General features: G+C 38.3%; 1 protein-coding gene across 1 annotated transcript in view; it reads right to left on the bottom strand.

Annotated features, from left to right (window-relative positions):
• hip1 (huntingtin interacting protein 1) overlaps window positions 1–17479 on the bottom strand; it is a 98243-nt gene that overhangs the window by 75607 nt on the left and 5157 nt on the right. The gene's annotated exons all lie outside the window — the stretch shown is intronic.

Here is a 17479-nt window from a genome sequence, read left to right as displayed (position 1 = left end):
AACCAAAATTAGACGAATCGGGCGCTGATAGCGATTTTGAGAATTGGATTGGGACAACATTGCTGTGCACTGTCAACACTGGTTCAAGACAATGCAGCTTCTTTTCCACTGATGTGTCACTTTCTGGTACAATGACAGACAGAAGGCATCTACACGGACCATTTTTTTCAAATGAGCAAATATCGCTTGTGTCTATTATCCTGTAGTGTCTACCAGATTTCAAGGCCCAGATTATTTTGTTGTATAAATCCACTTATACATAGTATCCACAGTCCATCTTTTCTCATCGGAAAGTTTTAGTTTCAATTATTTACTGTTAAAATATAAGACCAGTGTAGAATAACAGTAAATTACATTTATACATGAGCCTTTCAATTGTCTAATAAAAATTTTTTTTTAAAAAATCTCCAATGAATACCCTTGTTTTGTTTCTGAATTAGTCATGATTCAATGGCAATTGGAACAACATTTTTTGGGGTCTATTAGTAGACGACATGGTTAATTCTGACTGTGAAAGTGGCAGAAACCTTAGTTTACGTAGAACTGACCAGGCTGATGATGGAGGGCGGGACATCAGGTGTAAACACAGATTTAAAAAAACTTTCATGGGCTGACAATCTACTTTTAAAATGGGGGAAATCTCCTAACCATTGAGAACTGTGTCAGAAGTATTTATAAAATCTATATAAAGTTTCTTTAACATCTATTTAAATATTTAGGTCATTTAATTAATAATCAAAATGAAAATCTTACATATTGCTACTTTAAAAAAAGTACCAGCTATCCACCTGGATATTGTAAAGATAGGCTTGCTGCATGCAGCAGAAAAAAAGTATCAAAGTACTCTACAGAACATTGCATTACGTAAACCAAACAAAAGTACAAATTAACCTGTTGTTTTTCATTATTGCCGACTGCTGGGAAAAAATGTAATATTCAGTTAGTCGACTGAGTGCAGTTTTTTTTAATTTTTGCTTATCTTATACACAAGAAGAAAAATGTGATTTTGCTCCCTCAGAAGCAAAATGTTTCCATCATAAGGCATACAACAAAAGTAAGCACACACACAGACTGGCTAACATACTGTAAGCAGCTAACAGCAGAGTAACAACCTAGCACGACTGGATGATAACGTTAGGTTTTGAAGTCATACAACAATCTCTACTGGATTACTACGTCGAAGCAGAGATCGTAACAAAGAGAGCTATACCAAAGTTAAAAGTCCGCTTTTGTTGTAAATCCACTTCCATTTTAAGTCTGTACTTCAATGGCGTACCGCAAGCAACAAGTCACTTCCGCTCATTAATATTCATGACGTTAGCTACTATTGCTAAGGGAGGGCACGCCACCGTTTGTCCCCAATAGGAAATGAATGGAAATCGTGTACGAAGGAGATGTTTACAAAGCTAAACCTACCAATTCGCTCCGAAAATGATGTCCCTGGTGCCAAATTCACTTGCAAAGATGTGGAAGTACATAAAAATGTTCAGTTAAAGAGATGGCTTGAGTGTCGAGGGCTGAAAAAGACGGGAAAAAAACGAGACGACCTTAGCATAGCCTTAGCTTTTTTAATAGACACCTTTTTCTTATGCGACTGACAATTACATTCTCCTGTTTTACCAAGCTATCCTTTACACCAACCCTGTCTTTCCTATATAATGTTTGTTTCAAATCTTTTTTAATGGTTTTTCCATAACAAAGCAACATATAATAAACAATATAGAACAACATAGAATAAACAAAAACAGACTATTAATGCTATCCAAAAACTGACACTGAAGCAGCAATCAGTGCACACACTCAAACAACATAGACTAACCATACACAAGTACATAGTCTGGGATATCAGATACGGCTACTTAATTTGATGATTCCACTCCAAAGATTCAGGGGGAGCACAGGCTCTATGGGTAGGTAGGAAGAGCTGGGCAGCACCCAAGAGTATTTCATGAGGGGCACATAAGTTCAGCATTATTTTCAAAACAATATATGGGAATCTGAATACCTTGGAATATAAAGCCGAGAACTCATTATAGGATGAGTAAATAAATAAATAAAGGGGAAGCAAGGTTGTTACACATTGGGTGGTTGCTAAAGCTAGGTTTTAAATTCAGTCTGAAAAAAGGTTATAAATGGATGCCATGTTTTTTCATAGGTCTGGAGAGAGCCATTAGAAACATGTCTCAAGTGTTCCAATTTTAGGTTGGCCATGACGTCTTCAATCAAGCTCTTAAAATATGGAGGCTCAGTTTTTTTCCAATTAAATAAAATCATGCGCCTAGCGAGTAAAGTAATAAAAGCTATTGCACTGGCCTGGTGAAATGAAACTAACATATTTGATGGGACAATCCCAAACAACGCTGTTGTGCAGTTTGGCGCAATATCCTTGTTGCATAAGGAGGACAGTGCATTGAAAATCTCTCTCCAGAATGCATAAAGCTTGGGACACAACCAAAACATATGGCTCAAATTAGCTGGGGTAAGGCCACATCTTGGACATGCTGGATCGGCACCTGTATGCAGTTTTGAAATTTTACTTGGTGGCCAGTGTAACCTATGAAGAATCTTGAACTGGATTAAACCATGTCTTATACATATAGATGATGAATGGATTGAACTAATAGCAGCTTGCCAGGTGTTATCAGTAAGCTGCTCGCCCAACTCTTCCTCCCATTTGAGTTTCAAATGATTTAATGATGGAGATGCCGCACTCTGAATCCTGTCGTAAAGAGCTGAGACGACACCTTTAATGGAGGGGTCCAATTCTAAACAGTCGTCAAGCCAGGTTTTCGGTGGTAAAGTAAGTGAGAATGTTTCTTTCACATAACTACGAACTTGTACATATCTAAAGAAATCTGATTGTGACAGGCCGAAATCTTCTCTTAGTTGGTTAAAAGCAACAAATTTGTCATTTCTAAAGAGATCTTTTATGCACGATAGACCTCCCTTTTTCCATCGCTGAAAAGATGGATCAATAAGTGATGGTGCGAAGTGGACATTGGACGTAATGGGTGTTGCAGTTAAAGCGCACCTGAATTGAAAATGTCTTCTAAACTGAAACCAGATTTTCAAGGAGCCACGTACAATTTCATTGTTTGTCCAATTATTTTTACTCAGTGGCAAAGAGCTACATATTAGGGAACCAAGAGAGACTGGCTCGCTGGAATGTTTTTCCATCATGACCCATGGTGGGGAATCAGGCTCTGAGCCATCTTCAAGCCAGAATAATAGCATTTGAATGTTTGCAGCCCAGTAGTAGTAGAGGAAATTTTGTAACGCAAGGCCACCATGTTCTTTTTTTCTTTCCAGGAACTCGCTCCTAATTCGAGGTGTAGTTTTATTCCAAATGAACATTGACAGGTGTTTATCCAATTCTTTAAAATAGGCTTTAGGGATGAAAACTGGAATCATTTTAAACAGATAAAGAAATTTGGGCAATATATACATTTTTACCGAATTAATCCTTCCCACCAGGGACAGAGGCAGATTTGACCATCTCTTTAAATCTTGTTTGACCTTATTAAGTGCTTTAGTGAAATTATTCTCAAATAATCTTTTATAGTTATAAGTAACCTCCACACCTAGGTAAGTAAAGTGGTCTTTATTTAACTTAAATGGGAAGCCTTGGAAATTCAATTGTTGGGCTTTTTCGTTAATTGGAAATAGTACGCTTTTGGACAGATTTAACTTATAGCCGGACACTAGTCCATATTTAGTAATAACAGCAAGAGCTAAAGGGATAGTGTTGAGTGGATTAGAAAGAAAGAGAAGAAGATCATCTGCATATAAAGATAATTTGTTGATTTGTCCTCCTCTTTGTATTCCAGTCAACTGGGCAGTTTCTCTAAGCATAATTGCCAAAGGTTCAATAGCGATATTAAAAAGCAAGGGACTTAATGGGCAGCCCTGCCTTGTCCCACGGAAAAGAGGGAAGAAATCTGACGCGGTTTTGTTTGTTCGTATTGAAGCCTGCAGTGTCGCATATAAAATACAAATCCAAGACCTAAATACTGGGCCAAATCCAAATTCCTTAAGTGCAGCAAATAGGAAATTGTATTCAATTCTGTCAAATGCTTTTTGCGCATCTAGAGAGATCACAACTTGTGGTGAGGCGTCGTTTCGTTGATAAGTTACATTCAAGACACGACGCAGATTGTCAGAAATTTGCCTACCAGTCATAAATCCTGTCTGATCGGGGTGTATTAGTTTTGATAATACTTTTTCTAACCTACTTGCTAACACTTTTGATATTATTTTGTAATCACAGTTCAGGAGGCTAATTGGGCGGTATGATTCGCAGAGCAAAGGGTCTCTCTCCTTTTTTAATAGGAGAGAAATTGTTGCTTGTGTCATAGTTTCCGGAAGGACTTTTTTATCAAGAATCTCTTCGCAAACCTTAAACAAGAGTGGAACTAGTTTGGTTTTAAATTTTTTAAAGAAGCTTATAGGAAAACCATCCGGGCCAGGAGCAGTCCCAGGTTTCATTTTTCTGATGGCATCACTAATTTCGGACTGTGTAATATCAGATTCAAGTGATTTTTTATCCACCTCCTGTAGCGTGGGTAAGTTAATGTCATTAAAAAAAGATTCAGTTGAAGTTTGGTCAAATACTGTGGAGGAGTAGAGCTTTTCATAAAATGATTTAAATTCTGTATTGATGGCTTTTTGGTCTGTTAATATACGCCCTTGTTCATCTTTAATTGCTGCAATAAAGCCTGCAGTAGATGACTGTTTTAGCTGGTGAGATAACAGCTTGCCAGCGCGATCGCTATGTTCGTAAAAAGTAAGACGGGATCGTAGATACTGGTCAATGGCCCTATTGTTGGTAATGGAGTCAAATTCTGTTTGGAGCAAGATTCTTTCCTTATATAAGCGATTTGTGGGTCTTATTGCGTGTAATTGGTCTACTTCTTTAATACGATCCATTAGCTGTGAGGCTCTTTTTGTCTTTAATTTATTTTCTGTGGCAATATAGGATATCACTTGTCCCCTTAAATAAGCTTTTAAGGTCTCCCAAATTAAGGAATAAGTAATCCCTGGTGTTTCATTTAGATCCAAGAAGAGGTCAATTTGTGTGTTGATGAATTCAACAAACTTGTCATCTGACAAATATCTGCAATTTAGACGCCAAAAATAATTTTGAGCATTTTCTGGAAAGTTCAGCTGCAATATGACTGGTGCATGATCTGATATCACAATGCTGGCGTATTCCACTTGAGTCACCAAATGTAATAGTTTTTGATCGATCAAAAAATAATCAATTCTGGAGTAGCTTTGGTGTACCGGGGAGAAGAATGAAAATTGCTTAGATGTAGGATACCTGAATCTCCAAGGGTCCACTACTCCATATGCATCAAGAAATTCATTAATGCAGATGGCAGATTTACTAAATGCCGTGGATTTAGAGCTAGACCGGTCAAGAGCAGGATTCAAAGTGCAATTCAAATCACCAGCCAATATTAAATCATAGCAGTCAAGATCTGGTAGCAGAGAGAAAAGAGACGAGAAAAATGTGGCATCATCCCAGTTAGGGCCATAGACATTTGCTAAGACGACTGGTCGGTTAAATAATTGACCTTGCGTAATTACAAAGCGACCATTTTTGTCCCTGATTGTTTTAGTCTCTATAAATTGAACATCTCGATGTATCAGAATTGCAACCCCTCTGCATTTGCTATTAAAATCTGAATGGAAACATTGCGTGAAACCGCCTCTTAGCAATCTTGCATGATCTTTATTAAGTAATTTGGTTTCTTGTAGGTAAACAATATGACATTGTAATTTAGATAAATGAGAGAATATTTTGTTACGCTTGATAGGGTTGTTAAGCCCCCGTACGTTCCAGCTCACCAGGGAGTTAAAGCCTCTGTTAAGCGGTGGCATATATAAAGCGTGATAATACGTGTATTGAAGAGCATAGAGCACATTGTATTAGATAGATCGTACCCAGACTAAACAAAACAAGACAAACAGGGGACCTACACTGCTTACACACAACACGAAAAAAGGCAGAAAAACAACTTAAAAAATAAACCAAAACGGGTCTCCAAAAGAGACGAATGTTCATCCTAGTCTTCATTGCTTACCATGTAAGCTCCCAACAAGAATCTAAGCAAAAATATCAACAGATTTTAACTCAACATCTTTCCTATATAATATATTCTCTGGTTGTACTACGTCTCTGACCGTTCTTGGGGGTAATTTATATTTTGTGTAGCGATCGCAAATGCTACTCAGTGACAGACAACGAACAGTTTTAATTTTTTCATTGATAACAAATCTTAATTCTATAATTTATTTACACTTCCCCCTTAAGTTTTTTTTTTCTTTTTTTTTTTTTTTTTACAACAGAGAAGGCAACAGTGGCAGTCAGATAGCCTACCATTTTAATTCTTTTCAGGTCATTCATTGTCAGACAGAGCAGCACGGCACAACGTCACGCTAAAAAATAAGTTAAAAATATCAAAATGGCTTACCTCTTTCTCTGTTCGTTTTTGAAAGATTAAAGGAGAAAAGTAGCAGAATTAACATTGTTTCTATGTGAGAGCGGGTCTATAATGTCCCACTTTTGCTTTACTTCTGCTTTACGATGCGACGTCACGGTCTAAAAATAGCATGCGCGCGGTACGCCATTGTGGTCATTTTGCATTTCACACCCCCCCCGCCCAACCTTTTCAATCTTTTTTCATAAACAGGGCCAGTGATGGGCGCCGTTTTATCTTGACATCTAGTTGCCGATATAAAAACGACAGGTAAAATTATATATATATACATATATGTACAGTGGGGAGAACAAGTATTTGATACACTGCCAATGGGTTTTCCCATAGACTGTGTATCAAATACCCCACTGTGTATATATATACACATATACATATATATATATACATATATACATATATACACATACACATATATACACACACACACACACACACACACACACACATATGTGTGTGTATATATATAAATATATATAAAATTATATATATATATATATATATATATATATATTATACAGTGCCTTGCAAAAGTATTCGGCCCCCTTGAATCTTGCAACCTTTCGCCACATTTCAGGCTTCAAACATAAAGATATGAAATTTAATTTTTTTGTCAAGAATCAACAACAAGTGGGACACAATCGTGAAGTGGAACAACATTTATTGGATAATTTAAACTTTTTTAACAAATAAAAAACTGAAAAGTGGGACGTGCAATATTATTCGGCCCTTTTACTTTCAGTGCAGCAAACTCACTCCAGAAGTTCAGCGAGGATCTCTGAATGATCCAATGTTGTCCTAAATGACCGATGATGATAAATAGAATCCACCTGTGTGTAATCAAGTCTCCGTATAAATGCACCTGCTCTGTGATAGTCTCAGGGTTCTGTTTAAAGTGCAGAGAGCATTATGAAAACCAAGGAACACACCAGGCAGGTCCGAGATACTGTTGTGGAGAAGTTTAAAGCCGGATTTGGATACAAAAAGATTTCCCAAGCTTTAAACATCTCAAGGAGCACTGTGCAAGCCATCATATTGAAATGGAAGGAGCATCAGACCACTGCAAATCTACCAAGACCCGGCCGTCCTTCCAAACTTTCTTCTCAAACAAGGAGAAAACTGATCAGAGATGCAGCCATGAGGCCCATGATCACTCTGGATGAACTGCAGAGATCTACAGCTGAGGTGGGAGAGTCTGTCCATAGGACAAGAATCAGTCGTACACTGCACAAATCTGGCCTTTATGGAAGAGTGGCAAGAAGAAAGCCATTTCTCAAAGATATCCATAAAAAGTCTCGTTTAAAGTTTGCCACAAGCCACCTGGGAGACACACCAAACATGTGGAAGAAGGTGCTCTGGTCAGATGAAACCAAAATTGAACTTTTTGGCCACAATGCAAAACGATATGTTTGGCGTAAAAGCAACACAGCTCATCACCCTGAACACACCATCCCCACTGTCAAACATGGTGGTGGCAGCATCATGGTTTGGGCCTGCTTTTCTTCAGCAGGGACAGGGAAGATGGTTAAAACTGACGGGAAGATGGATGCAGCCAAATACAGGAACATTCTGGAAGAAAACCTGTTGGTATCTGCACAAGACCTGAGACTGGGACGGAGATTTATCTTCCAACAGGACAATGATCCAAAACATAAAGCCAAATCTACAATGGAATGGTTCAAAAATAAACGTATCCAGGTGTTAGAATGGCCAAGTCAAAGTCCAGACCTGAATCCAATCGAGAATCTGTGGAAAGAGCTGAAGACTGCTGTTCACAAACACTCTCCATCCAACCTCACTGAGCTCGAGCTGTTTTGCAAGGAAGAATGGGCAACAATGTCAGTCTCTCGATGTGCAAAACTGATAGAAACATACCCCAAGCGACTTGCAGCTGTAATTGGAGCAAAAGGTGGCGCTACAAAGTATTAACGCAAGGGTGACGCAACGTGACGCTTTGTTTTGATTAATCTGCGCGTGTCAGACGGCAGTTGTCAAACGTCCTTTCGGGATAAAGGCAAACACATGTAAACGCTGGATCGGAATAGATGAAGTGACATGTAAACAGCTGATCTGAAATTTCCATTCGGAATGATTTGAATCGGTATGAATAAAAGTCAGCATGTAAACGTGGCTACTGTGCAAAACTGATAGAAACGTACCCCGAGCGACTTGCAGCTGTAATTGGAGCAAAAGGTGGCGCTACAAAGTATTAACACAAGGGGGCCGAATAATATTGCACGCCCCACTTTTCAGTTTTTTATTTGTTAAGAAAGTTTAAATTATCCAATAAATTTTGTTCCACTTCACGATTGTGTCCCACTCTTGACAAAAAATTTAAATTTTATATCTTTATGTTTGAAGCCTGAAATGTGGCGAAAGGTTGCAAGGTTCAAGGGGGCCGAATACTTTTGCAAGGCACTGTATATATATATATATATATATATATATATATATATATATTATATATATATATATATATAAAAAACGGTACACAAAAATCTCGCTTCTGTACGTACCTCGGTTTTGAAGTCATGGTTCAGTTCATTTTCAGTACAGTAAGAAAACAAAATGCAAAATATAAATGTGCTAGTTGTTTATTACACATCTTTGTACTTTCAACAATAGGAACATTAGCCTATACAAAGCTAGAATTCTGCTCAAAAAGTAGTGGGTTTTTAAAGATAATCCAACAATAATTTGCCTTTCAGACCCCGCGTATTGGTCAGCTTTCTTTCTGAAAGAAAGAAGAAAAAAAGAAGTCCTGTGCTAAAGAGAAAAGCAATCCCAATGACAAAGATTTTAACATGTATTTTACAAATGAAATGCCTCAATCAAACATTTTTTTTTATTATGAACGATTTTCAAAAGCTTTATTGGTGGATTTTCTCAAGTTAAAGCGCCACACAGAAATTAATAAATTTAATTGTGTAAGCAGGATTTGTGTATTATTCTTTTTGATTACAGGTGTTTTAGCTCATTTCAATTTAAATGGGCTATTATTTATTTTATTATGTGTTTATATTTTACAAATATGATGTAGTATTCATTTATATTGTATATTTTATGTTGTGCAACTTTAGTTCCTATGTGAATATTAGTTCCTACTTGTTTTGTTGTGGTAGGAGGGTTTTGTATTGAACATGGGGCCGTGTTGGTTATTATTATAGCAGAGAAGACAGCAGTAAATCAACAAAGACATGTCAACTGTGCCCCCAATCTGCTACTCAAGAGATCTAATGGACTCAAAGACTCAGTGGGTTACGATTGCATATTAGTTTGAAAATCGACCGGATCCACCGTATTTTTACACGAATGACTTCCGGTCTGCCCGATCCTAGCTACCGGTAGTAGTATTGACGCAGAGGGTCGCCTCTCGCGTCAAATAATAAACTCTGCCGTTCTTTTTGCGTGCGTCGCGTTGAGCCGCTTCTGGGACGCGTCTAACACGCGGCCGCACCGCGACTGGTGTGCATTGGCTGATTGACTTTAACGCCCGCGTTTCACTGCGTTCTCGTGGCGGCCACGTTGTCGCGCCGTTGACGTTCCTGGGTTATACTGTCCTACCGTGTTGGTCCTCATTATAGTAGAGAAGACGGAGTAAATATGATCTACACAAAGAAACTGTAACCTGATCGACTCAAAGCCTCGAAAAGTAAGGGTTACATTACGTCAGAAACTCGTTCGTTACTCTTCCGTTTCGAACCGAACACCCCGTACCGAAATGATTTAATACAAATACTTGTACCACTACACCCTTAATATATATATATATATATTTATATATATATATATATATATATTTATATATATTTCTATATATTTATTTATATTTATATTTATTTATTTATATATACATATATTTAAATCTGTGGTAAATTCCAGGATTGGGAATAACTCGTTCCCTGGAGAACTAATGAGCAGACTAGAGTACCAATATGTTTGTGATGTCACTCGAGGTCTCCTGCAGAGTGTAAAATGCCGCCTCCTCATAATGATGATAGAAAAATGCGATTGGGACATCCCAGAGTTTTTTTTTTTTTTTTTTTTAAACAAAAGTTCTAAACGTGCTACAGTACTGTACCGTTTACGGTACATCCTCTTCTGCTTTTTCCGGGAGTGTTGCAGAGTATAAATACCTATATAATTTTGTTTCTTTTAGCAATGCCATTGTATTTCTGGATTATTTCTTAGCCCTTAAAAATACTGATTTTTCTTTAATTAAAAACCCAATCCTTTTCACCAGATTCTGCTCCTCTGAAAAAATGGGTCGATCGGTCCGATTTCTGATCAGATTGGAGACTCCCGTAATTGATGAATCATTGTTTAATTCTTATTCCATAAATCTATATTCTCCTGGTGTGTCTTTCTAGTTTTCTGCATAACATTCGTGTCAAGCATCGACAGAAACAAACTGTAAGGCAAAGCCATTGTTACCGTCTCTAGGGACAAATCAGTGCACTTTGTTGCACAAACTGACCTGCCACTGTACAGCACTTTTATTCTTTGTTCAGTGCTCCAGTCAGTGCATTGAGGCCACAATTAGCAGTTTCTGCTGTCTCAGTACGTTTAGGGTTTGTCCTCTTTTCCTTATTTATATGTAGAAATGTACTTTGTTTATGCATCAAAATTCAGTGTATATGCAAATTACTTGTGGATTCATTACGTGCGCATCGACTAGTTCTCTTTTCACCACTGTGGGTATGTTACTGGTATTCATACCGGGGTGGAGATTCATTTTCAAAGTTGGGGGGAAAATATACATTCAAATTTTAGAGAATAATTATCGGGGAGGACAATTATAAAATAGTTATACAGCATCTTTTACTGCAATTTGTTGCTTTAATCTTTAAATAGGGATATTAGTATTTTTCTTAGCACTATCTGACCAAATGATTGAAATCAAATGAACATATAAACATGCAATCTGGACAACGCTACAGTTCACAATGCTTGCTCGATGAAAAACAACTTCTTCAGGGAGAATAACATCACTCTTTTGGACAATGCTGCATGTTCCCCATGATTTAAATCACATTATAAACATTTGGGGATGGAGGGATGTTTATGAAAATGGCCATCAGTTCTGGACAGTTGATGCCCTTCATGAAGCCATCGTCAACACTTGGAGCAAAGTTTCGACTATCCTCCTGTAAACACTCACATCAAGCCAGCCCAAATTAATTTTTTAAGTGATTAACAAGAATGGTGGAGCTACTAATTACTGAGTCCTACTATGAAAATGTTTTGTTCTGGTTTGGAGAGATTTTTTGGGCGATGGTCTTAAACGTTTGATCCGGTGATGAACAGCCTATTTCAGTTTGTGTTTTCAATAAATTACTTTTTCAAAGTGCTTTTTATCATACTCCCACTTCTTGCCTTTGCATCTTGTAGCTCTACTTAAAACCTCATTCGGATCCAGATTTTTAAAATGCAAACTCTTGCAATTTCTCAACTGGTCTTAAGATTTTGATCAGGAGTGTATAGGCTACTTTCCCTTGGAGACAAGAAAATCCATAACTAATAATATAAATCCTTCCTGGAAATGAATCTAAAATGTCATTAAAATCGGAACTGTGTGAGTGCATGTCTCACCCGATCCTGCAGTGATGCGCTATAGGCACGAATGCAGAGGGCAGACGGTACGGAGTTCAGCCTCGACTGTGTGGAGTGGACTAAGCCATTTTCAGAGAAGGGAGGGTTAAGAGAAAGATTCTAGTATTTAAAGAGCACATTATTGCTCGACTAAAATGAGAACTGAATAGCTTTTACTTTGAATTAAGTCTACAGCTCCAAAAATACTTATTGTGTCCAGCAGTATTGGGGGGGTGGCAGTTTAGTTGAGGAGGGGGACATGTGCCCTCATTACTCCAAGTATATTATCAGCCCTTGATTCAGACTGATTGACAGGCTTGTGACCATGATTGGAATCGAGCATAAACCACAAACAATTCCCTTTCAAAGCATTCTCAGTTATAGTACATTATATAATGCAGTGTAAATACAATGTGCATCTTCGGAAAAAGATGGCGTTTTCACATGTTTTTCTCACCTGTATATCTAATCTTTACTCGTGGGCATGAGGATTTTCTGAACTTGTTCGCAGAGAGATAACAGAAAATATCAAAAACATTTTGATGAATCACAGATGTACAACAAATATCCATGCAGACGATTCAAACATAAATCAGAATAAGCCCCAATGAGAGTTGGGGATGGACAAAAATACAGTAGATAAGCCCCAATGAGAGATGGGGATGAACAAGAAATACTGGAGACGTCTTAAAATGCTACTGCGTGTGACAAAGGGCCACTCCAGTCAAGTCCTGTTGATTTACCCAACTGCCATCTAGCATCTTTCTGTACTAAAAAGGGCAGGATATGTACATTGAGCAAACAGCCAGTCATGACATCCATAACATTATTGCTTACAGTATACAGTCATGTGAAATAAATAGTACACCCTATGGAAGCCTGTGTGTTAGTTTGGTGTGCCCCTGACTGTTGAAGTGAGAGAAAATACCGCGGTGAGATCAAAGGAGCTGTCTGATGCATTCAGAAAGAAGATTGTAGAGACTTATGACTCTGGTAAAGGATTTCAAAAGATGTCTAAAGAATACAAAATCACTAATTCCACTGTCCGGAAAATAGTGTATGAGTCGAGGACATTCAAAACAACTGCCAACATGCCCAGGTCTGGCGTTCAAGCAAGTTCACCCGGAGAGAAGACCGCAAGATGCTAAAAGAAGTCCCCAAAAACCCTAAAATGTCATCACGGGACCTACAGTAGGCTTTTTCTACTGTTGATGTGAAAGTGCACACCTCTACAATGAGAAAGAGACTTCACAAGTTTAACCTTCATTGGAGGTGTGCAAGGAGGAAACCTTTGCTCTCCAAGAAGAACATGAAGGCCAGACTGAAGTTTGTCAGAGTGAATGTAGACAAAGACCAGGACTTCTGGAATAATGTTCTTTGGACAGATGAATCTAAAATTGAATTACAGTGGGGCAAATAAGTATTTAGTCCACCACTAATTGTGCAATTTCTCCCACTTGAAAATATTAGCGAGGCCTGTAATTGTCAACATGGGTAAACCTCAACCACGAGAGACACAATGTGGAAAAAAAAAACAGAAAATCAAATTGTTTGATTTTTAAAGCATTTATTTGCAAATCATGGTGGAAAATAAGTATTTGGTCTATACCAAAAGTTCATCTCAATACTTTGTTATGTACCCTTTGTTGGCAATAACGGAGGCCAAACGTTTTGTGTAACTCTTCACAAGCTTTTCACACACTGTTGCTGGTATTTTGGCCCATTCCTCCATGCAGATCTCCTCTAGACACGGACTTTCAACTCCCTCCTCACCCTGTGTTGTCAAAATGATAAAAAGAACGGGGAGCAAAAATCCCAGAACCACACGGGGGGACCTAGTGAATGAACTACAGAGAGCTGGGACCATAGTAACAAAGGCTACTATCAGTAACACAATGCGCTGCCAGGGACTCAAATCCTGCACTGCCAGACGTGTCACCCTGCTGAAGAAAGTACACGTCCAGGCCCGTCTGCGGTTCTCTAGAGAGCATTTAGATGATCAAGAAGAGGACTGGGAGAATGTGTTATGGTCAGATGAAACCAAAATAGAACTTTTTGGTAGAAACACAAGTTTTCTTGTTTGGAGGAAAAAGAATACTGAATTGCACCATACCCACTGTGAAGCATGGGGGTGGAAACATCATGCTTTGGGGCGGTTTGTCTGCAAAGGGACCAGGACGACTGATCTGTGTAAAGGAAAGAATGAATGGGGCCATGTATCGAGAGATTTTGAGTGAAAATCTCCTTCCATCAGCAAGGGCATTGAAGATGAGACGTGGCTGGGTCTTTCAGAAAGACAATGATCCCAAACACACAGCCAGGGCAACAAAGGAGTGGCTTCGTAAGAAGCATTTCAAGGTCCTGGAGTGGCCTAGCAAGTCTCCAGGTCTCAACCCCATAGAAAATCTGCGGGGCGAATTGAAAGTCCGTGTCGCCCAACGACAGTCCCAAAACATCACTGCTCTAGAGGAGATCTGCATGGAGAAATGGGCCATGATACCAGCAACAGTGTGTGAAAAGCTTGTGAAGAGTTACAGAAAACGTTTGGCCTCCATTATTGCAAACAAAGGGTTCATAAAAAATTATTGAGATTTACTTTTGGTATTGACCAAATACTTATTTTCCACCATAATTGGCAAATAAATTATTTTAAAATCAAACAAAGTGATTTTCTGTTGTTTTTTTCCCACATTCTGTCTCTCATGGTTGAGGTTTAACCATGTTGACAATTACAAGCCTCTCTAATATTTTCAAGTGGGAGAACTTCCACAATTAGTGGTTGACTAAATACTTATTTACACCACTGTATTCGGAAACCAGAACAGATGACATGTTTGGCATAAACCCAATACAGCATTCCAGGAAAAGAACCTCATACAAACTGTGAAGCATGGAGGTGGAAGTGTCATGGTTTGGGGATGCTTTGCTACCACAGGACCTGGCCAGCTCACCATCATAGAATCCACCATAAATTCTATCGTGTATCAGAGGGTGCTTGAGGAACATGGGAGATCATCTGTGAAAAAATTAAAGCTAAAGCGAACTGGACCATGTAAAATGACAAAGACCCAAAACATACCAGTAAATGCACCAAGGACTGCCTGAAAAGGAAGAAATGGAGAATCCTGGAATGGCCGAGTCAAAGCCCAGATCTTAATCCCATTGAGATGCTGTGGGGTGACTTGTAACAGGCTGTACATGGAAGAAACCCCTCGAACATCTCACAGCTGAAAGTATTCTGCGTTGAGGAGTGGGGCAAACTTTCTTCAGACTGATGTCAGAGACTAATAGATGGCTACAAAAAGTGTCTCACTGAAGTTATTTCAGCCAAAGGGGGTAACACTAGCTATTAGGTGGTAGGGTGTCCTAACTTTTGTTTCAGTTAGAATATCCATTTTTGTTGATATATTTGGTTTAATGAGTAAAACAATGTTAATTTTTGTGGTTTACTTGCAATTAAATCACTTTCTTTTCCAGAGGTAAAGAAAAACAAGATCAGACATTGATACGTGAAAATTTCTTAATAAAGAACTGAACATATAATGGGGTATCCTAATATTTTCACATGACTAAAATACTGTGAATGAGAAAGCTGGTAGACAAATTTTAAGGCCTTAATTTTGCAACGAACAATGTGATGTCAGTCAGCGGCTCCCACTGCATACCCCAGCAGCGGAACTTGTTACCCAGAAGCCTTCAAAAAGCTTTAATTATGGCTTATGTGTCCAAAGATTACTACCTACACTAGTCCCCAACTAAAAAATAGCTCATGAAGCTGTTTTGCAATCTCGGAGTGAAGCAACATCTCCAACATAACCAACAAACATAAGGCAATAATAACACAAGTACCTATATTTACAGGCTTGCAGACTCCATGGAGAAACCACACAAAAAGGTCTTATTCCCAGTTAAAATTCAAATCAATTAATTATTTGTTTTAAGTCACTGAAAGTAATACACCAGTCTTTAAAGGAGTCATCTGCTATAATGCGGCAAATGTAAGAAGGATAGGCCAGATCTATCGATCCTCGTAGCCCGATCATTTATTTTTTTATATGAGGGCTGATTAATTTATTGCAGACTTATTGGTGCCTGTGTTGGCTGTAGGTTAAGGGTTTGCCAGTAGGGCGCATGCACTTACAGCCTTCAGCACAAGCACACACGTGCTTGTTCCTAATGCTGACACTGTGTGACAAAGGACTTAGATAGAGGATTCCCCTTTTGTTTGCCTATTTTAACTGAGTGAGAGGTAATTCCAGAGTGTCAAAATTACATACAATACAAAGGTTTTAAGACAAACCTCTACCCTAGAGCACAAGTTCATGATATGTTATCTATCATGATAGCGAAGGGGAAAAAAAGAATGAATTTTTAAAGAATGTTTGAGTATTTCTATCATGTGGGACATGTATTAAAGTTAGGAATCCATGTCAGGTAAACTTTAACTAAACTTGCTGTAGTTCTCTACCAGACCGGCTGAATTAATCTAACTTCTGTTATCAACTTTAATTTGTATCTCAAGTCTTGAAAATAAAAACGATTAACAAGAAGCTGGACTGACAGCTAGACAGCCAGTCGTTATAATGCCAATTCCAGTGTGGGCTTGCACACTAGACTAACAATGCTGAACAGTTTTGTATTTCTACTAATGGGACACAAGGAGCCATTGTTCACCGTTCTGTCTCAAATGATGTCAACCACAGTCCAAATGCTGATGATTTATGTAATTTTTATACCAATAATAATTTTTGAATCATGTTCTTTATATGTGAAGAATTTGTATCCAAGCTTCAACAAACGCTATGCCAAAATCATATAATGGTAGAGATCTAAACCACAGAGATTTGTTGTACAATAAAAGAGGTGAAATCGACTACACAACGGATTTAGAAGGCTTTAGAACAAAACAGATCAGATGGATTATCTCTCGTTTATCCTGTGCCAAGTAAAAAACAGATTCATTTATTCCTGCCATCACTTGTCTAAGCTCAGAAATCAACAAGGAGGCAAAAAATACGTGTTTGAACACCAAGAATACAAGGATGCCACATCTTTATCAATGATGGAAGACAGAGGAATACTTCATGTGAGAAACTGTCTGTATAATCACAACAATTATATCATTGACCAAATGTAAGGTTGCTAAATGCTGATTGTATTTATTTGGCAGGCACAGTGGCACATTGCTAGCATAGTCTCTCAGTCACAGGTTCTGGGTCAAGTCACTTCTCTGACATTGCTGCATGTTTGCATGGGTCTCCTAAGAAAGTAGAAAAACATGCACGCTAGATTGACTCTAAATACCCAAAGGTGTGAATGGTTTATCTAGCAGCATGTTCCTTGTGTTAAGACTGGTGGTGAGCGCAGGGTATATCCTGCCTCTTGCC

The sequence above is a fragment of the Corythoichthys intestinalis genome, chromosome 6 (genome assembly GCF_030265065.1).
Source record: "Corythoichthys intestinalis isolate RoL2023-P3 chromosome 6, ASM3026506v1, whole genome shotgun sequence".
In the NCBI taxonomy this organism is placed as follows: Eukaryota; Metazoa; Chordata; class Actinopteri; order Syngnathiformes; family Syngnathidae; genus Corythoichthys; species Corythoichthys intestinalis.
The sequence above is the reverse complement of the archived record's forward strand: the minus strand, read 5'-3'. Positions and strand labels throughout refer to the sequence as shown.